Source organism: Pseudophryne corroboree, chromosome 11 (genome assembly GCF_028390025.1).
Source record: "Pseudophryne corroboree isolate aPseCor3 chromosome 11, aPseCor3.hap2, whole genome shotgun sequence".
NCBI classification, from domain to species: domain Eukaryota; kingdom Metazoa; phylum Chordata; class Amphibia; order Anura; family Myobatrachidae; genus Pseudophryne; species Pseudophryne corroboree.
Window position 1 is genome coordinate 165,869,872 of NC_086454.1, and position 24,139 is coordinate 165,894,010.

The 24,139-nt window shown below is 32.7% G+C and overlaps 14 non-coding genes across 14 annotated transcripts; all 14 read right to left on the bottom strand.

The window, feature by feature from the left end:
- Positions 1-1,193: 1,193 nt before the first annotated feature.
- TRNAI-AAU (transfer RNA isoleucine (anticodon AAU)) lies at positions 1,194-1,267 on the bottom strand. Its single transcript has one exon. It is a non-coding gene; the product is annotated as a tRNA-Ile (tRNA).
- Positions 1,268-2,846: 1,579 nt separating this feature from the next.
- Positions 2,847-2,920, bottom strand: TRNAI-AAU (transfer RNA isoleucine (anticodon AAU)). Its single transcript has one exon. It is a non-coding gene; the product is annotated as a tRNA-Ile (tRNA).
- A 1,588-nt stretch (positions 2,921-4,508) lies between these two features.
- On the bottom strand, positions 4,509-4,582 carry TRNAI-AAU (transfer RNA isoleucine (anticodon AAU)). Its single transcript has one exon. It is a non-coding gene; the product is annotated as a tRNA-Ile (tRNA).
- Positions 4,583-6,169: 1,587 nt separating this feature from the next.
- TRNAI-AAU (transfer RNA isoleucine (anticodon AAU)) lies at positions 6,170-6,243 on the bottom strand. Its single transcript has one exon. It is a non-coding gene; the product is annotated as a tRNA-Ile (tRNA).
- A 1,579-nt stretch (positions 6,244-7,822) lies between these two features.
- On the bottom strand, positions 7,823-7,896 carry TRNAI-AAU (transfer RNA isoleucine (anticodon AAU)). Its single transcript has one exon. It is a non-coding gene; the product is annotated as a tRNA-Ile (tRNA).
- Positions 7,897-9,483: 1,587 nt separating this feature from the next.
- Positions 9,484-9,557, bottom strand: TRNAI-AAU (transfer RNA isoleucine (anticodon AAU)). Its single transcript has one exon. It is a non-coding gene; the product is annotated as a tRNA-Ile (tRNA).
- Positions 9,558-11,150: 1,593 nt separating this feature from the next.
- On the bottom strand, positions 11,151-11,224 carry TRNAI-AAU (transfer RNA isoleucine (anticodon AAU)). The gene has a single exon. It is a non-coding gene; the product is annotated as a tRNA-Ile (tRNA).
- Positions 11,225-12,803: 1,579 nt separating this feature from the next.
- On the bottom strand, positions 12,804-12,877 carry TRNAI-AAU (transfer RNA isoleucine (anticodon AAU)). Its single transcript has one exon. It is a non-coding gene; the product is annotated as a tRNA-Ile (tRNA).
- Positions 12,878-14,463: 1,586 nt separating this feature from the next.
- TRNAI-AAU (transfer RNA isoleucine (anticodon AAU)) lies at positions 14,464-14,537 on the bottom strand. The gene has a single exon. It is a non-coding gene; the product is annotated as a tRNA-Ile (tRNA).
- A 1,578-nt stretch (positions 14,538-16,115) lies between these two features.
- On the bottom strand, positions 16,116-16,189 carry TRNAI-AAU (transfer RNA isoleucine (anticodon AAU)). Its single transcript has one exon. It is a non-coding gene; the product is annotated as a tRNA-Ile (tRNA).
- A 1,586-nt stretch (positions 16,190-17,775) lies between these two features.
- TRNAI-AAU (transfer RNA isoleucine (anticodon AAU)) lies at positions 17,776-17,849 on the bottom strand. Its single transcript has one exon. It is a non-coding gene; the product is annotated as a tRNA-Ile (tRNA).
- Positions 17,850-19,427: 1,578 nt separating this feature from the next.
- On the bottom strand, positions 19,428-19,501 carry TRNAI-AAU (transfer RNA isoleucine (anticodon AAU)). Its single transcript has one exon. It is a non-coding gene; the product is annotated as a tRNA-Ile (tRNA).
- Positions 19,502-21,089: 1,588 nt separating this feature from the next.
- TRNAI-AAU (transfer RNA isoleucine (anticodon AAU)) lies at positions 21,090-21,163 on the bottom strand. The gene has a single exon. It is a non-coding gene; the product is annotated as a tRNA-Ile (tRNA).
- A 1,588-nt stretch (positions 21,164-22,751) lies between these two features.
- On the bottom strand, positions 22,752-22,825 carry TRNAI-AAU (transfer RNA isoleucine (anticodon AAU)). The gene has a single exon. It is a non-coding gene; the product is annotated as a tRNA-Ile (tRNA).
- Between the last annotated feature and the right edge of the window lie 1,314 nt (positions 22,826-24,139).

Genomic DNA, 24,139 nt, shown 5'->3' on the forward strand with positions numbered 1-24,139 from the left:
TTAACACAAAAAAATATATATTGGGGAAGAAGCTTAATGTGCCCATTGGAAATAAAGAATGCTAGCCCATTTTGGAATGCAAAGCTTAAGAAAATACAAACTTCAATCCATAGGAAAGCACTTTTTATTCAGTCTACACTCTGTAATCATACTATAGCTTAATTTACAAATTGTGATGTCATTATCAGACTTAACTCACAAGAGACTTTCATCCTTGGTCTATAAAAAAGGCAGTCCTCTGTTATAAAGCTTGAAACAATTGTAAGTGGCTGATATGCAAATATGGAAATACAGAAAAACTGTCAATTCAATGCTAGGATAATATAAGGGGTGATGCTCCAACTGAAATTGGTCCTAGGCATTTAGGTTTCTAGTATCTATATTCTCCTTTAAAAATAGGTTACTTTTTATATATTATCATTGGGTTTGGTCAAATATTCTACATAATACCTATTGCATCCCTGAGCTTATTAGAAACTTGAAATAATATATATAAAGTATTGAATTTCTTTTCTTTGCATTTAAAAGATGAGTGCACTTCAGTGGATGCCATTGCTCAGGTGAGGGTTCCATGGTGTAATTGTTAGCACCCTGGACTTTGAATCTAGTAATCTGAGTTCATATCTCATGGGAGCTAACATTGTTTATTTTCCTTTTGTTCAAAGCTCCATTTTCATTCAATGTATGAGTATTGCAAATCTTCATTTAAAATTCATATAAATTCCATCATCTTCAGTGGTGTCCTTTGTTTAAACTCATTTTTAAACTTATCAAATCAGAAGTATGTTAAATATTTGGAAATAAGAAAAGATGCAATAAGAATGCAGAGATCCATTACTTGTGCTCTGGTCTTTAGAAATTCTCAATTTTTTTTACTTCAGTGTGCACTAATGAGAGGGGAGCACATATCTTCTTCTTCTTCTAGTAACACCTAGTGCCCTCTATGTTTGAGCAGCAATATAATAACTGATTAATTTGCCCTTGCATATCTTAGTTATGCCATATTGCTTGATTTGAGACAAAAGTCACTGAGCAACGTAGAGAAAAATCTTCATCAGCCAAAGGATGACACTCCCACTGGCTTCTGATATGTATTTGAAGAGATTTTGTGATATATGTGTCTATGATGTTTTCAAGTATTCATGCACTCCACCGATGAGCTTATTCCATTCTTGTCCATCAAGAAAAGCAAATGGCCCATACGGGGATCGAACCCGTGACCTTGGCGTTATTAGCACCACGCTCTAACCAACTGCGCTCACCGGCCACAGATATTACTGCAAGCAAACACAAAACTGGCAAATATATCTCAAAGCACAGATCATATTTTGTTTTTATAGCATTTCATTTTTCAAAAAAAAGCTTAAGCCATAGAGTCACTTGAAGCATGGGTATCATAAAAATGCTCCAGTTTCTTTCCACATTACAAAATAAAAATAAATATTAGATAGGATAATTACAAAGATTAAGGCATCTAGTAATAGTATAAAAATAGACAATTTAGACTAGGAGTATATGCAAATCTAAGCAAAATCAATCTAAAAAATCTAATACACAATTTTTAATTGTAAATTTACAGATTGTTGAAAAAGATAATCCAGGATGTAATCCATTATGTATTAAATTTAGTATGTTTTACCAAGTTGTGTATGAATAACTTTTAACACAAAAAAATAAATATTGGGGAAGTAGCTTAATGTGCCTATTGGAAATAAAGAATGCTAGCCCATTTTGGAAAGCAAACCTTAAGAAAATACAAACTTCAATCCATAGGAAAGCACTTTTTATTCAGTCTACACTCTGTAATTATACTATAGCTTAATTTACAAATTGTGATGTCATTATCAGACTTAACTCACAAGAGACTTTCATCCTTGGTCTATAAAAAAGGCAGTCCTCTGTTATAAAGCTTGAAACAATTGTAAGTGGCTGATATGCAAATATGGAAATACAGAAAAACTGTCAATTCAATGCTAGGATAACATAAGGGGTGATGCTCCAACTGAAATTGGTCCTAGGCATTTAGGTTTCTAGTATCTATCTTCTCCTTTAAAAAATAGGTTACTTTTTATATATTATCATTGGGTTTGGACAAATATTCTACATAATACCTATTGCATCCCTGAGCTTATTAGAAACTTGAAATAATATATATAAAGTATTGAATTTCTTTTCTTTGCATTTAAAAGATGAGCGCACTTCAGTAGATGCCATTGCTCAGGTGAGGGTTCCATGGTGTAATTGTTAGCACCCTGGACTTTGAATCTAGTAATCTGAGTTCATATCTCGTGTGAGCTAACATTGTTTATTTTCCTTTTGTTCAAAGCTCCATTTTCATTCAATGTATGAGTATTGCAAATCTTCATTTAAAATTCATATAAATTCCATCATCTTCAGTGGTGTCCTTTGTTTAAACTCATTTTTAAACTTATCAAATCAGAAGTATGTCAAATATTTGGAAATAAGAAAAGATGCAATAAGAATCCATTACTTGTGCTCTGGTCTTTAGAAATTCTCCATTTTTTTTACTTCAGTGTGCACTAATGAGAGGGGAGCACATATCTTCTTCTTCTTCTAGTAACACCTAGTGCCCTCTATGTTTGAGCAGCAATATAATAACTGATTAATTTGCCCTTGCATATCTTAGTTATGCCATATTGCTTGATTTGAGACAAAAGTCACTGAGCCATGTAGAGAAAAATCTTCATCAGCCAAAGGATGACACTCCCACTGGCTTCTGATATGTATTTGAAGAGATTTTGTGATATATGTGTCTATGATGTTTTCAAGTATTCATGCACTCCACCGATGAGCTTATTCCATTCTTGTCCATCAAGAATAGCAAATGGCCCATACGGGGATCGAACCCGTGACCTTGGCGTTATTAGCACCACGTTCTAACCAACTGAGCTAACCGGCCACAGATGTTACTGCAAGCAAACACAAAACTGGCAAATGTACCTCAAAGCACAGATCATATTTTGTTTTTATAGCATTTCATTTTTCAAAAAAAAGCTTAAGCCATAGAGTCACTTGAAGCATGGGTATCATAAAAATGCTCCAGTTTCTTTCCACATTACAAAATAAAAATAAATATTAGATAGGATAATAACAAAGATTAAGGCATCTACTAATAGTATAAAAATAGATAATTTATTCAAGGAGTATATGCAAATCTAAGCAAAATCAATCTAAAAAATCTAATACACAATTTTTAATTGTAAATTTACAGATTGTTGAAAAAGATAATCCCAGGATGTAATCCATTATGTATTAAATTTAGTATGTTTTACCAAGTTGTGTTTGAATAACTTTTAACACAAAAAAAGATATATTGGGGAAGTAACTTAATGTGCCCATTGGAAATAAAGAATGCTAGCCCATTTTGGAATGCAAAGCTTAAGAAAATACAAACTTCAATCCATAGGAAAGCACTTTTTATTCAGTCTACACTCTGTAATCATACTATAGCTTAATTTACAAATTGTGATGTCATTATCAGACTTAACTCACAAGAGACTTTCATCCTTGGTCTATAAAAAAGGCAGTCCTCTGTTATAAAGCTTGAAACAATTGTAAGTGGCTGATATGCAAATATGGAAATACTGAAAAACTGTCAATTCAATGCTAGGATAATATAAGGGGTGATGCTCCAACTGAAATTGGTCCTAGGTATTTAGGTTTCTAGTATCTATATTCTCCTTTAAAAAATAGGTAACTTTTTATATATTATCATTGGGTTTGGTCAAATATTCTACATAATACCTATTGCATCCCTGAGCTTATTAGAAACTTGAAATAATATATATAAAGTATTGAATTTCTTTTCTTTGCATTTAAAAGATGAGCGCACTTCAGTAGATGCCATTGCTCAGGTGAGGGTTGCATGGTGTAATTGTTAGCACCCTGGACTTTGAATCTAGTAATCTGAGTTCATATCTAGTGGGAGCTAACATTGTTTATTTTCCTTTTGTTCAAAGCTCCATTTTCATTCAATGTATGAGTATTGCAAATCTTCATTTAAAATTCATATAAATTCCATCATCTTCAGTGGTGTCCTTTGTTTAAACTCATTTTTAAACTTATCAAATCAGAAGTATGTCAAATATTTGGAAATAAGAAAAGATGCAATAAGAATGCAGAGATCCATTACTTGTGCTCTGGTCTTTAGAAATTCTCCATTTTTTTTACTTCAGTGTGCACTAATGAGAGGGGAGCACATATCTTCTTCTTCTTCTAGTAACACCTAGTGCCCTCTATGTTTGAGCAGCAATATAATAACTGATTAATTTGCCCTTGCATATCTTAGTTATGCCATATTGCTTGATTTGAGACAAAAGTCACTGAGCCATGTAGAGAAAAAGCTTCATCAGCCAAAGGATGACACTCCCACTGGCTTCTGATATGTATTTGAAGAGATTTTGTGATATATGTGTCTATGATGTTTTCAAGTATTCATGCACTCCACCGATGAGCTTATTCCATTCTTGTCCATCAAGAAAAGCAAATGACCCATACGGGGATCAAACCCGTGACCTTGGCGTTATTAGCACCACGCTCTAACCAACTGAGCTAACCGGCCACAGATGTTACTGCAAGCAAACACAAAACTGGCAAATGTACCTCAAAGCACAGATCTGATTTTGTTTTTATAGCATTTCATTTTTCAAAAAAAAGCTTAAGCCATAGAGTCACTTGAAGCATGGGTATCATAAAAATGCTCCAGTTTCTTTCCACATTACAAAATAAAAATAAATATTAGATAGGATAATAACAAAGATTAAGGCGTCTAGTAATAGTATAAAAATAGATAATTTAGACTAGGAGTATATGCAAATCTAAGCAAAATCAATCTAAAAAATCTAATACACAATTTTTAATTGTAAATTTACAGATTGTTGAAAAAGATAATCCCAGGATGTAATCCATTATGTATTAAATTTAGTATGTTTTACCAAGTTGTGTATGAATAACTTTTAACACAAAAAAATATATATTGGGGAAGAAGCTTAATGTGCCCATTGGAAATAAAGAATGCTAGCCCATTTTGGAATGCAAAGCTTAAGAAAATACAAACTTCAATCCATAGGAAAGCACTTTTTATTCAGTCTACACTCTGTAATCATACTATAGCTTAATTTACAAATTGTGATGTCATTATCAGACTTAACTCACAAGAGACTTTCATCCTTGGTCTATAAAAAAGGCAGTCCTCTGTTATAAAGCTTGAAACAATTGTAAGTGGCTGATATGCAAATATGGAAATACAGAAAAACTGTCAATTCAATGCTAGGATAATATAAGGGGTGATGCTCCAACTGAAATTGGTCCTAGGCATTTAGGTTTCTAGTATCTATATTCTCCTTTAAAAATAGGTTACTTTTTATATATTATCATTGGGTTTGGTCAAATATTCTACATAATACCTATTGCATCCCTGAGCTTATTAGAAACTTGAAATAATATATATAAAGTATTGAATTTCTTTTCTTTGCATTTAAAAGATGAGTGCACTTCAGTGGATGCCATTGCTCAGGTGAGGGTTCCATGGTGTAATTGTTAGCACCCTGGACTTTGAATCTAGTAATCTGAGTTCATATCTCATGGGAGCTAACATTGTTTATTTTCCTTTTGTTCAAAGCTCCATTTTCATTCAATGTATGAGTATTGCAAATCTTCATTTAAAATTCATATAAATTCCATCATCTTCAGTGGTGTCCTTTGTTTAAACTCATTTTTAAACTTATCAAATCAGAAGTATGTTAAATATTTGGAAATAAGAAAAGATGCAATAAGAATGCAGAGATCCATTACTTGTGCTCTGGTCTTTAGAAATTCTCAATTTTTTTTACTTCAGTGTGCACTAATGAGAGGGGAGCACATATCTTCTTCTTCTTCTAGTAACACCTAGTGCCCTCTATGTTTGAGCAGCAATATAATAACTGATTAATTTGCCCTTGCATATCTTAGTTATGCCATATTGCTTGATTTGAGACAAAAGTCACTGAGCAACGTAGAGAAAAATCTTCATCAGCCAAAGGATGACACTCCCACTGGCTTCTGATATGTATTTGAAGAGATTTTGTGATATATGTGTCTATGATGTTTTCAAGTATTCATGCACTCCACCGATGAGCTTATTCCATTCTTGTCCATCAAGAAAAGCAAATGGCCCATACGGGGATCGAACCCGTGACCTTGGCGTTATTAGCACCACGCTCTAACCAACTGCGCTCACCGGCCACAGATATTACTGCAAGCAAACACAAAACTGGCAAATATATCTCAAAGCACAGATCATATTTTGTTTTTATAGCATTTCATTTTTCAAAAAAAAGCTTAAGCCATAGAGTCACTTGAAGCATGGGTATCATAAAAATGCTCCAGTTTCTTTCCACATTACAAAATAAAAATAAATATTAGATAGGATAATTACAAAGATTAAGGCATCTAGTAATAGTATAAAAATAGACAATTTAGACTAGGAGTATATGCAAATCTAAGCAAAATCAATCTAAAAAATCTAATACACAATTTTTAATTGTAAATTTACAGATTGTTGAAAAAGATAATCCAGGATGTAATCCATTATGTATTAAATTTAGTATGTTTTACCAAGTTGTGTATGAATAACTTTTAACACAAAAAAATAAATATTGGGGAAGTAGCTTAATGTGCCTATTGGAAATAAAGAATGCTAGCCCATTTTGGAAAGCAAACCTTAAGAAAATACAAACTTCAATCCATAGGAAAGCACTTTTTATTCAGTCTACACTCTGTAATTATACTATAGCTTAATTTACAAATTGTGATGTCATTATCAGACTTAACTCACAAGAGACTTTCATCCTTGGTCTATAAAAAAGGCAGTCCTCTGTTATAAAGCTTGAAACAATTGTAAGTGGCTGATATGCAAATATGGAAATACAGAAAAACTGTCAATTCAATGCTAGGATAACATAAGGGGTGATGCTCCAACTGAAATTGGTCCTAGGCATTTAGGTTTCTAGTATCTATCTTCTCCTTTAAAAAATAGGTTACTTTTTATATATTATCATTGGGTTTGGACAAATATTCTACATAATACCTATTGCATCCCTGAGCTTATTAGAAACTTGAAATAATATATATAAAGTATTGAATTTCTTTTCTTTGCATTTAAAAGATGAGCGCACTTCAGTAGATGCCATTGCTCAGGTGAGGGTTCCATGGTGTAATTGTTAGCACCCTGGACTTTGAATCTAGTAATCTGAGTTCATATCTCGTGTGAGCTAACATTGTTTATTTTCCTTTTGTTCAAAGCTCCATTTTCATTCAATGTATGAGTATTGCAAATCTTCATTTAAAATTCATATAAATTCCATCATCTTCAGTGGTGTCCTTTGTTTAAACTCATTTTTAAACTTATCAAATCAGAAGTATGTCAAATATTTGGAAATAAGAAAAGATGCAATAAGAATCCATTACTTGTGCTCTGGTCTTTAGAAATTCTCCATTTTTTTTACTTCAGTGTGCACTAATGAGAGGGGAGCACATATCTTCTTCTTCTTCTAGTAACACCTAGTGCCCTCTATGTTTGAGCAGCAATATAATAACTGATTAATTTGCCCTTGCATATCTTAGTTATGCCATATTGCTTGATTTGAGACAAAAGTCACTGAGCCATGTAGAGAAAAATCTTCATCAGCCAAAGGATGACACTCCCACTGGCTTCTGATATGTATTTGAAGAGATTTTGTGATATATGTGTCTATGATGTTTTCAAGTATTCATGCACTCCACCGATGAGCTTATTCCATTCTTGTCCATCAAGAAAAGCAAACGGCCCATACGGGGATCGAACCCGTGACCTTGGCGTTATTAGCACCACGCTCTAACCAACTGAGCTAACCGGCCACAGATGTTACTGCAAGCAAACACAAAACTGGCAAATGTACCTCAAAGCACAGATCATATTTTGTTTTTATAGCATTTCATTTTTCAAAAAAAAGCTTAAGCCATAGAGTCACTTGAAGCATGGGTATCATAAAAATGCTCCAGTTTCTTTCCACATTACAAAATAAAAATAAATATTAGATAGGATAATAACAAAGATTAAGGCATCTACTAATAGTATAAAAATAGATAATTTATTCAAGGAGTATATGCAAATCTAAGCAAAATCAATCTAAAAAATCTAATACACAATTTTTAATTGTAAATTTACAGATTGTTGAAAAAGATAATCCCAGGATGTAATCCATTATGTATTAAATTTAGTATGTTTTACCAAGTTGTGTTTGAATAACTTTTAACACAAAAAAAGATATATTGGGGAAGTAACTTAATGTGCCCATTGGAAATAAAGAATGCTAGCCCATTTTGGAATGCAAAGCTTAAGAAAATACAAACTTCAATCCATAGGAAAGCACTTTTTATTCAGTCTACACTCTGTAATCATACTATAGCTTAATTTACAAATTGTGATGTCATTATCAGACTTAACTCACAAGAGACTTTCATCCTTGGTCTATAAAAAAGGCAGTCCTCTGTTATAAAGCTTGAAACAATTGTAAGTGGCTGATATGCAAATATGGAAATACTGAAAAACTGTCAATTCAATGCTAGGATAATATAAGGGGTGATGCTCCAACTGAAATTGGTCCTAGGTATTTAGGTTTCTAGTATCTATATTCTCCTTTAAAAAATAGGTAACTTTTTATATATTATCATTGGGTTTGGTCAAATATTCTACATAATACCTATTGCATCCCTGAGCTTATTAGAAACTTGAAATAATATATATAAAGTATTGAATTTCTTTTCTTTGCATTTAAAAGATGAGCGCACTTCAGTGGATGCCATTGCTCAGGTCAGGGTTCCATGGTGTAATTGTTTGCACCCTGGACTTTGAATCTAGTAATCTGAGTTCATATCTCATGGGACTAACATTGTTTATTTTCCTTTTGTTCAAAGCTCCATTTTCATTCAATGTATGAGTATTGCAAATCTTCATTTAAAATTCATATAAATTCCATCATCTTCAGTGGTGTCCTTTGTTTAAACTCATTTTTAAACTTATCAAATCAGAAGTATGTCAAATATTTGGAAATAAGAAAAGATGCAATAAGAATGCAGAGATCCATTACTTGTGCTCTGGTCTTTAGAAATTCTCCATTTTTTTTACTTCAGTGTGCACTAATGAGAGGGGAGCACATATCTTCTTCTTCTTCTAGTAACACCTAGTGCCCTCTATGTTTGAGCAGCAATATAATAACTGATTAATTTGCCCTTGCATTTCTTAGTTATGCCATATTGCTTGATTTGAGACAAAAGTCACTGAGCCATGTAGAGAAAAATCTTCATCAGCCAAAGGATGACACTCCCACTGGCTTCTGATATGTATTTGAAGAGATTTTGTGATATATGTGTCTATGATGTTTTCAAGTATTCATGCACTCCACCGATGAGCTTATTCCATTCTTGTCCATCAAGAAAAGCAAATAGCCCATACGGGGATCAAACCCGTGACCTTGGCGTTATTAGCACCACGCTCTAACCAACTGAGCTAACCGGCCACAGATGTTACTGCAAGCAAACACAAAACTGGCAAATGTACCTCAAAGCACAGATCTGATTTTGTTTTTATAGCATTTCATTTTTCAAAAAAAAGCTTAAGCCATAGAGTCACTTGAAGCATGGGTATCATAAAAATGCTCCAGTTTCTTTCCACATTACAAAATAAAAATAAATATTAGATAGGATAATAACAAAGATTAAGGCATCTACTAATAGTATAAAAATAGACAATTTATTCAAGGAGTATATGCAAATCTAAGCAAAATCAATCTAAAAAATCTAAGACACAATTTTTAATTGTAAATTTACAGATTGTTGAAAAAGATAATCCCAGGATGTAATCCATTATGTATTAAATTTAGTATGTTTTACCAAGTTGTGTATGAATAACTTTTAACACAAAAAAATAAATATTGGGGAAGTAGCTTAATGTGCCCATTGGAAATAAAGAATGCTAGCCCATTTTGGAATGCAAAGCTTAAGAAAATACAAACTTCAATCCATAGGAAAGCACTTTTTATTCAGTCTACACTCTGTAATCATACTATAGCTTAATTTACAAATTGTGATGTCATTATCAGACTTAACTCACAAGAGACTTTCATCCTTGGTCTATAAAAAAGGCAGTCCTCTGTTATAAAGCTTGAAACAATTGTAAGTGGCTGATATGCAAATATGGAAATACTGAAAAACTGTCAATTCAATGCTAGGATAATATAAGGGGTGATGCTCCAACTGAAATTGGTCCTAGGCATTTAGGTTTCTAGTATCTATATTCTCCTTTAAAAAATAGGTTACTTTTTATATATTATCATTGGGTTTGGTCAAATATTCTACATAATACCTATTGCATCCCAGAGCTTATTAGAAACTTGAAATAATATATATATAAAGTATTGAATTTCTTTTCTTTGCATTTAAAAGATGAGCGCACTTCAGTGGATGCCATTGCTCAGGTGAGGGTTCCATGGTGTAATTGTTAGCACCCTGGACTTTGAATCTAGTAATCTGAGTTCATATCTCATGGGAGCTAACATTGTTTATTTTCCTTTTGTTCAAAGCTCCATTTTCATTCAATGTATGAGTATTGCAAATCTTCATTTAAAATTCATATAAATTCCATCATCTTCAGTGGTGTCCTTTGTTTAAACTCATTTTTAAACTTATCAAATCAGAAGTATGTCAAATATTTGGAAATAAGAAAAGATGCAATAAGAATGCAGAGATCCATTACTTGTGCTCTGGTCTTTAGAAATTCTCCATTTTTTTTACTTCAGTGTGCACTAATGAGAGGGGAGCACATATCTTCTTCTTCTTCTTCTAGTAACACCTAGTGCCCTCTATGTTTGAGCAGCAATATAATAACTGATTAATTTGCCCTTGCATATCTTAGTTATGCCATATTGCTTGATTTGAGACAAAAGTCACTGAGCCACGTAGAGAAAAATCTTCATCAGCCAAAGGATGACACTCCCACTGGCTTCTGATATGTATTTGAAGAGATTTTGTGATATATGTGTCTATGATGTTTTCAAGTATTCATGCACTCCACCGATGAGCTTATTCCATTCTTGTCCATCAAGAAAATCAAACGGCCCATACGGGGATCGAACCCGTGACCTTGGCGTTATTAGCACCACGCTCTAACCAACTGCGCTAACCGGCCACAGATATTACTGCAAGCAAACACAAAACTGGCAAATATATCTCTAAGCACAGATCATATTTTGTTTTTATAGCATTTCATTTTTCAAAAAAAAGCTTAAGCCATAGAGTCACTTGAAGCATGGGTATCATAAAAATGCTCCAGTTTCTTTCCACATTACAAAATAAAAATAAATATTAGATAGGATAATTACAAAGATTAAGGCATCTAGTAATAGTATAAAAATAGACAATTTAGACTAGGAGTATATGCAAATCTAAGCAAAATCAATCTAAAAAATCTAATACACAATTTTTAATTGTAAATTTACAGATTGTTGAAAAAGATAATCCAGGATGTAATCCATTATGTATTAAATTTAGTATGTTTTACCAAGTTGTGTATGAATAACTTTTAACACAAAAAAATAAATATTGGGGAAGTAGCTTAATGTGCCTATTGGAAATAAAGAATGCTAGCCCATTTTGGAAAGCAAACCTTGAGAAAATACAAACTTCAATCCATAGGAAAGCACTTTTTATTCAGTCTACACTCTGTAATCATACTATAGCTTAATTTACAAATTGTGATGTCATTATCAGACTTAACTCACAAGAGACTTTCATCCTTGGTCTATAAAAAAGGCAGTCCTCTGTTATAAAGCTTGAAACAATTGTAAGTGGGTGATATGCAAATATGGAAATACAGAAAAACTGTCAATTCAATGCTAGGATAACATAAGGGGTGATGCTCCAACTGAAATTGGTCCTAGGCATTTAGGTTTCTAGTATCTATCTTCTCCTTTAAAAAATAGGTTACTTTTTATATATTATCATTGGGTTTGGACAAATATTCTACATAATACCTATTGCATCCCTGAGCTTATTAGAAACTTGAAATAATATATATAAAGTATTGAATTTCTTTTCTTTGCATTTAAAAGATGAGCGCACTTCAGTAGATGCCATTGCTCAGGTGAGGGTTCCATGGTGTAATTGTTAGCACCCTGGACTTTGAATCTAGTAATCTGAGTTCATATCTCGTGGGAGCTAACATTGTTTATTTTCCTTTTGTTCAAAGCTCCATTTTCATTCAATGTATGAGTATTGCAAATCTTCATTTAAAATTCATATAAATTCCATCATCTTCAGTGGTGTCCTTTGTTTAAACTCATTTTTAAACTTATCAAATCAGAAGTATGTCAAATATTTGGAAATAAGAAAAGATGCAATAAGAATCCATTACTTGTGCTCTGGTCTTTAGAAATTCTCCATTTTTTTTACTTCAGTGTGCACTAATGAGAGGGGAGCACATATCTTCTTCTTCTTCTAGTAACACCTAGTGCCCTCTATGTTTGAGCAGCAATATAATAACTGATTAATTTGCCCTTGCATATCTTAGTTATGCCATATTGCTTGATTTGAGACAAAAGTCACTGAGCCATGTAGAGAAAAATCTTCATCAGCCAAAGGATGACACTCCCACTGGCTTCTGATATGTATTTGAAGAGATTTTGTGATATATGTGTCTATGATGTTTTCAAGTATTCATGCACTCCACCGATGAGCTTATTCCATTCTTGTCCATCAAGAAAAGCAAATGACCCATACGGGGATCAAACCCGTGACCTTGGCGTTATTAGCACCACGCTCTAACCAACTGAGCTAACCGGCCACAGATGTTACTGCAAGCAAACACAAAACTGGCAAATGTACCTCAAAGCACAGATCTGATTTTGTTTTTATAGCATTTCATTTTTCAAAAAAAAGCTTAAGCCAGAGAGTCACTTGAAGCATGGGTATCATAAAAATGCTCCAGTTTCTTTCCACATTACAAAATAAAAATAAATATTAGATAGGATAATTACAAAGATTAAGGCATCTACTAATAGTATAAAAATAGACAATTTAGACTAGGAGTATATGCAAATCTAAGCAAAATCAATCTAAAAAATCTAATACACAATTTTTAATTGTAAATTTACAGATTGTTGAAAAGATAATCCAGGATGTAATCCATTATGTATTAAATTTAGTATGTTTTACCAAGTTGTGTTTGAATAACTTTTAACACAAAAAAATAAATATTGGGGAAGTAGCTTAATGTGCCTATTGGAAATAAAGAATGCTAGCCCATTTTGGAAAGCAAACCTTAAGAAAATACAAACTTCAATCCATAGGAAAGCACTTTTTATTCAGCCTACACTCTGTAATCATACTATAGCTTAATTTACAAATTGTGATGTCATTATCAGACTTAACTCACAAGAGACTTTCATCCTTGGTCTATAAAAAAGGCAGTCCTCTGTTATAAAGCTTGAAACAATTGTAAGTGGCTGATATGCAAATATGGAAATACAGAAAAACTGTCAATTCATTGCTAGGATTACATAAGGGGTGATGCTCCAACTGAAATTGGTCCTAGGCATTTAGGTTTCTAGTATCTATCTTCTCCTTTAAAAAATAGGTTACTTTTTATATATTATCATTGGGTTTGGACAAATATTCTACATAATACCTATTGCATCCCTGAGCTTATTAGAAACTTGAAATAATATATATAAAGTATTGAATTTCTTTTCTTTGCATTTAAAAGATGAGCGCACTTCGGTAGATGCCATTGCTCAGGTGAGGGTTCCATGGTGTAATTGTTAGCACCCTGGACTTTGAATCTAGTAATCTGAGTTCATATCTCGTGGGAGCTAACATTGTTTATTTTCCTTTTGATCAAAGCTCCATTTTCATTCAATGTATGAGTATTGCAAATCTTCATTTAAAATTCATATAAATTCCATCATCTTCAGTGGTGTCCTTTGTTTAAACTCATTTTTAAACTTATCAAATCAGAATTATGTAAAATATTTGGAAATAAGAAAAGATGCAATAAGAATGCAGAGATCCATTACTTGTGCTCTGGTCTTTAGAAATTCTCCATTTTTTTTACTTCAGTGTGCACTAATGAGAGGGGAGCACATATCTTCTTCTTCTTCTAGTAACACCTAGTGCCCTCTATGTTTGAGCAGCAATATAATAACTGATTAATTTGCCCTTGCATATCTTAGTTATGCCATATTGCTTGATTTGAGACAAAAGTCACTGAGCCACGTATTGCAAAATCTTCATCAGCCAAAGGATGACACTCCCACTGGCTTCTGATATGTATTTGAAGAGATTTTGTGATATATGTGTCTATGATGTTTTCAAGTATTCATGCACTCCACCGATGAGCTTATTCCATTCTTGTCCATCAAGAAAATCAAACGGCCCATACGGGGATCGAACCCGTGACCTTGGCGTTATTAGCACCACGCTCTAACCAACTGCGCTAACCGGCCACAGATATTACTGCAAGCAAACACAAAACTGGCAAATATATCTCTAAGCACAGATCATATTTTGTTTTTATAGCATTTCATTTTTCAAAAAAAAGCTTAAGCCATAGAGTCACTTGAAGCATGGGTATCATAAAAATGCTCCAGTTTCTTTCCACATTACAAAATAAAAATAAATATTAGATAGGATAATTACAAAGATTAAGGCATCTAGTAATAGTATAAAAATAGACAATTTAGACTAGGAGTATATGCAAATCTAAGCAAAATCAATCTAAAAAATCTAATACACAATTTTTAATTGTAAATTTACAGATTGTTGAAAAGATAATCCAGGATGTAATCCATTATGTATTAAATTTAGTATGTTTTACCAAGTTGTGTATGAATAACTTTTAACACAAAAAAATAAATATTGGGGAAGTAGCTTAATGTGCCTATTGGAAATAAAGAATGCTAGCCCATTTTGGAAAGCAAACCTTAAGAAAATACAAACTTCAATCCATAGGAAAGCACTTTTTATTCAGTCTACACTCTGTAATCATACTATAGCTTAATTTACAAATTGTGATGTCATTATCAGACTTAACTCACAAGAGACTTTCATCCTTGGTCTATAAAAAAGGCAGTCCTCTGTTATAAAGCTTGAAACAATTGTAAGTGGCTGATATGCAAATATGGAAATACAGAAAAACTGTCAATTCAATGCTAGGATAACATAAGGGGTGATGCTCCAACTGAAATTGGTCCTAGGCATTTAGGTTTCTAGTATCTATCTTCTCCTTTAAAAAATAGGTTACTTTTTATATATTATCATTGGGTTTGGACAAATATTCTACATAATACCTATTGCATCCCTGAGCTTATTAGAAACTTGAAATAATATATATAAAGTATTGAATTTCTTTTCTTTGCATTTAAAAGATGAGCGCACTTCAGTAGATGCCATTGCTCAGGTGAGGGTTCCATGGTGTAATTGTTAGCACCCTGGACTTTGAATCTAGTAATCTGAGTTCATATCTCGTGGGAGCTAACATTGTTTATTTTCCTTTTGTTCAAAGCTCCATTTTCATTCAATGTATGAGTATTGCAAATCTTCATTTAAAATTCATATAAATTCCATCATCTTCAGTGGTGTCCTTTGTTTAAACTAATTTTTAAACTTATCAAATCAGAAGTATGTCAAATATTTGGAAATAAGAAAAGATGCAATAAGAATCCATTACTTGTGCTCTGGTCTTTAGAAATTCTCCATTTTTTTTACTTCAGTGTGCACTAATGAGAGGGGAGCACATATATTCTTCTTCTTCTAGTAACACCTAGTGCCCTCTATGTTTGAGCAGCAATATAATAACTGATTAATTTGCCCTTGCATATCTTAGTTATGCCATATTGCTTGATTTGAGACAAAAGTCACTGAGCCATGTAGAGAAAAATCTTCATCAGCCAAAGGATGACACTCCCACTGGCTTCTGATATGTATTTGAAGAGATTTTGTGATATATGTGTCTATGATGTTTTCAAGTATTCATGCACTCCACCGATGAGCTTATTCCATTCTTGTCCATCAAGAAAAGCAAATGGCCCATACGGGGATCGAACCCGTGACCTTGGCGTTATTAGCACCACGCTCTAACCAACTGAGCTAACCGGCCACAGATGTTACTGCAAGCAAACACAAAACTGGCAAATGTACCTCAAAGCACAGATCTGATTTTGTTTTTATAGCATTTCATTTTTCAAAAAAAAGCTTAAGCCATAGAGTCACTTGAAGCATGGGTATCATAAAAATGCTCCAGTTTCTTTCCACATTACAAAATAAAAATAAATATTAGATAGGATAATTACAAAGATTAAGGCATCTACTAATAGTATAAAAATAGACAATTTAGACTAGGAGTATATGCAAATCTAAGCAAAATCAATCTAAAAAATCTAATACACAATTTTTAATTGTAAATTTACAGATTGTTGAAAAGATAATCCAGGATGTAATCCATTATGTATTAAATTTAGTATGTTTTACCAAGTTGTGTTTGAATAACTTTTAACACAAAAAAATAAATATTGGGGAAGTAGCTTAATGTGCCTATTGGAAATAAAGAATGCTAGCCCATTTTGGAAAGCAAACCTTAAGAAAATACAAACTTCAATCCATAGGAAAGCACTTTTTATTCAGTCTACACTCTGTAATCATACTATAGCTTAATTTACAAATTGTGATGTCATTATCAGACTTAACTCACAAGAGACTTTCATCCTTGGTCTATAAAAAAGGCAGTCCTCTGTTATAAAGCTTGAAACAATTGTAAGTGGCTGATATGCAAATATGGAAATACAGAAAAACTGTCAATTCATTGCTAGGATAACATAAGGGGTGATGCTCCAACTGAAATTGGTCCTAGGCATTTAGTTTTCTAGTATCTATCTTCTCCTTTAAAAAATAGGTTACTTTTTATATATTATCATTGGGTTTGGACAAATATTCTACATAATACCTATTGCATCCCTGAGCTTATTAGAAACTTGAAATAATATATATAAAGTATTGAATTTCTTTTCTTTGCATTTAAAAGATGAGCGCACTTCGGTAGATGCCATTGCTCAGGTGAGGGTTCCATGGTGTAATTGTTAGCACCCTGGACTTTGAATCTAGTAATCTGAGTTCATATCTCATGGGAGCTAACATTGTTTATTTTCCTTTTGTTCAAAGCTCAATTTTCATTCAATGTATGAGTATTGCAAATCTTCATTTAAAATTCATATAAATTCCATCATCTTCAGTGGTGTCCTTTGTTTAAACTCATTTTTAAACTTATCAAATCAGAATTATGTCAAATATTTGGAAATAAGAAAAGATGCAATAAGAATGCAGAGATCCATTACTTGTGCTCTGGTCTTTAGAAATTCTCCATTTTTTTTACTTCAGTGTGCACTAATGAGAGGGGAGCACATATCTTCTTCTTCTTCTAGTAACACCTAGTGCCCTCTATGTTTGAGCAGCAATATAATAACTGATTAATTTGCCCTTGCATATCTTAGTTATGCCATATTGCTTGATTTGAGACAAAAGTCACTGAGCCACGTAGAGAAAAATCTTCATCAGCCAAAGGATGACACTCCCACTGGCTTCTGATATGTATTTGAAGAGATGTTGTGATATATGTGTCTATGATGTTTTCAAGTATTCATGCACTCCACCGATGAGCTTATTCCATTCTTGTCCATCAAGAAAAGCAAATGGCCCATACGGGGATCGAACCCGTGACCTTGGCATTATTAGCACCACGCTCTAACCAACTGCGCTAACCAGCCACAGATATTACTGCAAGCAAACACAAAACTGGCAAATATATCTCAAAGCACAGATCATATTTTGTTTTTATAGCATTTCATTTTTCAAAAAAAAGCTCAAGCCATAGAGTCACTTGAAGCATGGGTATCATAAAAATGCTCCAGTTTCTTTCCACATTACAAAATAAAAATAAATATTAGATAGGATAATTACAAAGATTAAGGCATCTAGTAATAGTGTAAAAATAGACAATTTAGACTAGGAGTATATGCAAATCTAAGCAAAATCAATCTAAAAAATCTAATACACAATTTTTAATTGTAAATTTACAGATTGTTGAAAAGATAATCCAGGATGTAATCCATTATGTATTAAATTTAGTATGTTTTACCAAGTTGTGTATGAATAACTTTTAACACAAAAAAATAAATATTGGGGAAGTAGCTTAATGTGCCTATTGGAAATAAAGAATGCTAGCCCATTTTGGAAAGCAAACCTTAAGAAAATACAAACTTCAATCCATAGGAAAGCACTTTTTATTCAGTCTACACTCTGTAATCATACTATAGCTTAATTTACAAATTGTGATGTCATTATCAGACTTAACTCACAAGAGACTTTCATCCTTGGTCTATAAAAAAGGCAGTCCTCTGTTATAAAGCTTGAAACAATTGTAAGTGGCTGATATGCAAATATGGAAATACAGAAAAACTGTCAATTCAATGCTAGGATAACATAAGGGGTGATGCTCCAACTGAAATTGGTCCTAGGCATTTAGGTTTCTAGTATCTATCTTCTCCTTTAAAAAATAGGTTACTTTTTATATATTATCATTGGGTTTGGACAAATATTCTACATAATACCTATTGCATCCCTGAGCTTATTAGAAACTTGAAATAATATATATAAAGTATTGAATTTCTTTTCTTTGCATTTAAAAGATGAGCGCACTTCAGTAGATGCCATTGCTCAGGTGAGGGTTCCATGGTGTAATTGTTAGCACCCTGGACTTTGAATCTAGTAATCTGAGTTCATATCTCGTGGGAGCTAACATTGTTTATTTTCCTTTTGTTCAAAGCTCCATTTTCATTCAATGTATGAGTATTGCAAATCTTCATTTAAAATTCATATAAAGTCCATCATCTTCAGTGGTGTCCTTTGTTTAAACTCATTTTTAAACTTATCAAATCAGAAGTATGTCAAATATTTGGAAATAAGAAAAGATGCAATAAGAATCCATTACTTGTGCTCTGGTCTTTAGAAATTCTCCATTTTTTTTACTTCAGTGTGCACTAATGAGAGGGGAGCACATATCTTCTTCTTCTTCTAGTAACACCTAGTGCCCTCTATGTTTGAGCAGCAATATAATAACTGATTAATTTGCCCTTGCATATCTTAGTTATGCCATATTGCTTGATTTGAGACAAAAGTCACTGAGCCATGTAGAGAAAAATCTTCATCAGCCAAAGGATGACACTCCCACTGGCTTCTGATATGTATTTGAAGAGATTTTGTGATATATGTGTCTATGATGTTTTCAAGTATTCATGCACTCCACCGATGAGCTTATTCCATTCTTGTCCATCAAGAAAAGCAAATGGCCCATACGGGGATCGAACCCGTGACCTTGGCGTTATTAGCACCACGCTCTAACCAACTGAGCTAACCGGCCACAGATGTTACTGCAAGCAAACACAAAACTGGCAAATGTACCTCAAAGCACAGTTCATATTTTGTTTTTATAGCATTTCATTTTTCAAAAAAAAAGCTTAAGCCATAGAGTCACTTGAAGCATGGGTATCATAAAAATGCTCCAGTTTCTTTCCACATTACAAAATAAAAATAAATATTAGATAGGATAATAACAAAGATTAAGGCATCTACTAATAGTATAAAAATAGATAATTTATTCAAGGAGTATATGCAAATCTAAGCAAAATCAATCTAAAAAATCTAATACACAATTTTTAATTGTAAATTTACAGATTGTTGAAAAAGATAATCCCAGGATGTAATCCATTATGTATTAAATTTAGTATGTTTTACCAAGTTGTGTTTGAATAACTTTTAACACAAAAAAAGATATATTGGGGAAGTAACTTAATGTGCCCATTGGAAATAAAGAATGCTAGCCCATTTTGGAATGCAAAGCTTAAGAAAATACAAACTTCAATCCATAGGAAAGCACTTTTTATTCAGTCTACACTCTGTAATCATACTATAGCTTAATTTACAAATTGTGATGTCATTATCAGACTTAACTCACAAGAGACTTTCATCCTTGGTCTATAAAAAAGGCAGTCCTCTGTTATAAAGCTTGAAACAATTGTAAGTGGCTGATATGCAAATATGGAAATACTGAAAAACTGTCAATTCAATGCTAGGATAATATAAGGGGTGATGCTCCAACTGAAATTGGTCCTAGGTATTTAGGTTTCTAGTATCTATATTCTCCTTTAAAAAATAGGTTACTTTTTATATATTATCATTGGGTTTGGTCAAATATTCTACATAATACCTATTGCATCCCTGAGCTTATTAGAAACTTGAAATAATATATATAAAGTATTGAATTTCTTTTCTTTGCATTTAAAAGATGAGCGCACTTCAGTGGATGCCATTGCTCAGGTCAGGGTTCCATGGTGTAATTGTTTGCACCCTGGACTTTGAATCTAGTAATCTGAGTTCATATCTCATGGGACTAACATTGTTTATTTTCCTTTTGTTCAAAGCTCCATTTTCATTCAATGTATGAGTATTGCAAATCTTCATTTAAAATTCATATAAATTCCATCATCTTCAGTGGTGTCCTTTGTTTAAACTCATTTTTAAACTTATCAAATCAGAAGTATGTCAAATATTTGGAAATAAGAAAAGATGCAATAAGAATGCAGAGATCCATTACTTGTGCTCTGGTCTTTAGAAATTCTCCATTTTTTTTACTTCAGTGTGCACTAATGAGAGGGGAGCACATATCTTCTTCTTCTTCTAGTAACACCTAGTGCCCTCTATGTTTGAGCAGCAATATAATAACTGATTAATTTGCCCTTGCATATCTTAGTTATGCCATATTGCTTGATTTGAGACAAAAGTCACTGAGCCATGTAGAGAAAAATCTTCATCAGCCAAAGGATGACACTCCCACTGGCTTCTGATATGTATTTGAAGAGATTTTGTGATATATGTGTCTATGATGTTTTCAAGTATTCATGCACTCCACCGATGAGCTTATTCCATTCTTGTCCATCAAGAAAAGCAAATGGCCCATACGGGGATCGAACCCGTGACCTTGGCGTTATTAGCACCACGCTCTAACCAACTGAGCTAACCAGCCACAGATATCACTGCAAGCAAACACAAAACTGGCAAATGTACCTCAAAGCACAGATCATGTTTTGTTTTTATAGCATTTCATTTTTCAAAAAAAAGCTTAAGCCATAGAGTCACTTGAAGCATGGGTATCATAAAAATGCTCCAGTTTCTTTCCACATTACAAAATAAAAATAAATATTAGATAGGATAATAACAAAGATTAAGGCATCTACTAATAGTATAAAAATAGACAATTTAGACAAGGAGTATATGCAAATCTAAGCAAAATCAATCTAAAAAATCTAATACACAATTTTTAATTGTAAATTTACAGATTGTTGAAAAAGATAATCCAGGATGTAATCCATTATGTATTAAATTTAGTATGTTTTACCAAGTTGTGTATGAATAACTTTTAACACAAAAAAATATATATTGGGGAAGTAGCTTAATGTGCCCATTGGAAATAAAGAATGCTAGCCCATTTTGGAATGCAAAGCTTAAGAAAATACAAACTTCAATCCATAGGAAAGCACTTTTTATTCAGTCTACACTCTGTAATCATACTATAGCTTAATTTACAAATTGTGATGTCATTATCAGACTTAACTCACAAGAGACTTTCATCCTTGGTCTATAAAAAAGGCAGTCCTCTGTTATAAAGCTTGAAACAATTGTAAGTGGGTGATATGCAAATATGGAAATACAGAAAAACTGTCAATTCAATGCTAGGATAACATAAGGGGTGATGCTCCAACTGAAATTGGTCCTAGGCATTTAGGTTTCTAGTATCTATCTTCTCCTTTAAAAAATAGGTTACTTTTTATATATTATCATTGGGTTTGGACAAATATTCTACATAATACCTATTGCATCCCTGAGCTTATTAGAAACTTGAAATAATATATATAAAGTATTGAATTTCTTTTCTTTGCATTTAAAAGATGAGCGCACTTCAGTAGATGCCATTGCTCAGGTGAGGGTTCCATGGTGTAATTGTTAGCACCCTTGACTTTGAATCTAGTAATCTGAATTCATATCTCGTGGGAGCTAACATTGTTTATTTTCCTATTGTTCAAAGCTCCATTTTCATTCAATGTATGAGTATTGCAAATCTTCATTTAAAATTCATATTAATTCCATCATCTTCAGTGGTGTCCTTTGTTTAAACTCATTTTTAAACTTATCAAATCAGAAGTATGTCAAATATTTGGAAATAAGAAAAGATGCAATAAGAATGCAGAGATCCATTACTTGTGCTTTGGTCTTTAGAAATTCTCAATTTTTTTTTACTTCAGTGTGCACTAATGAGAGGGGAGCACATATCTTCTTCTTCTTCTAGTAACACCTAGTGCCCTCTATGTTTGAGCAGCAATATAATAACTAATTAATTTGCCCTTGCATATCTTAGTTATGCCATATTGCTTGATTTGAGACAAAAGTCACTGAGCCATGTAGAGAAAAATCTTCATCAGCCAAAGGATGACACTCCCACTGGCTTCTGATATGTATTTGAAGAGATTTTGTGATATATGTGTCTATGATGTTTTCAAGTATTCATGCACTCCACCGATGAGCTTATTCCATTCTTGTCCATCAAGAAAAGCAAATAGCCCATACGGGGATCAAACCCGTGACCTTGGCGTTATTAGCACCACGCTCTAACCAACTGAGCTAACCGGCCACAGATGTTACTGCAAGCAAACACAAAACTGGCAAATGTACCTCAAAGCACAGATCTGATTTTGTTTTTATAGCATTTCATTTTTCAAAAAAAAGCTTAAGCCATAGAGTCACTTGAAGCATGGGTATCATAAAAATGCTCCAGTTTCTTTCCACATTACAAAATAAAAATAAATATTAGATAGGATAATAACAAAGATTAAGGCATCTACTAATAGTATAAAAATAGACAATTTATTCAAGGAGTATATGCAAATCTAAGCAAAATCAATCTAAAAAATCTAAGACACAATTTTTAATTGTAAATTTACAGATTGTTGAAAAAGATAATCCCAGGATGTAATCCATTATGTATTAAATTTAGTATGTTTTACCAAGTTGTGTATGAATAACTTTTAACACAAAAAAATATATATTGGGGAAGTAGCTTAATGTGCCCATTGGAAATAAAGAATGCTAGCCCATTTTGGAATGCAAAGCTTAAGAAAATACAAACTTCAATCCATAGGAAAGCACTTTTTATTCAGTCTACACTCTGTAATCATACTATAGCTTAATTTACAAATTGTGATGTCATTATCAGACTTAACTCACAAGAGACTTTCATCCTTGGTCTATAAAAAAGGCAGTCCTCTGTTATAAAGCTTGAAACAATTGTAAGTGGGTGATATGCAAATATGGAAATACTGAAAAACTGTCAATTCAATGCTAGGATAATATAAGGGGTGATGCTCCAACTGAAATTGGTCCTAGGCATTTAGGTTTCTAGTATCTATATTCTCCTTTAAAAAATAGGTTACTTTTTATATATTATCATTGGGTTTGGTCAAATATTCTACATAATACCTATTGCATCCCAGAGCTTATTAGAAACTTGAAATAATATATATATAAAGTATTGAATTTCTTTTCTTTGCATTTAAAAGATGAGCGCACTTCAGTGGATGCCATTGCTCAGGTGAGGGTTCCATGGTGTAATTGTTAGCACCCTGGACTTTGAATCTAGTAATCTGAGTTCATATCTCATGGGAGCTAACATTGTTTATTTTCCTTTTGTTCAAAGCTCCATTTTCATTCAATGTATGAGTATTGCAAATCTTCATTTAAAATTCATATAAATTCCATCATCTTCAGTGGTGTCCTTTGTTTAAACTCATTTTTAAACTTATCAAATCAGAAGTATGTCAAATATTTGGAAATAAGAAAAGATGCAATAAGAATGCAGAGATCCATTACTTGTGCTCTGGTCTTTAGAAATTCTCCATTTTTTTTACTTCAGTGTGCACTAATGAGAGGGGAGCACATATCTTCTTCT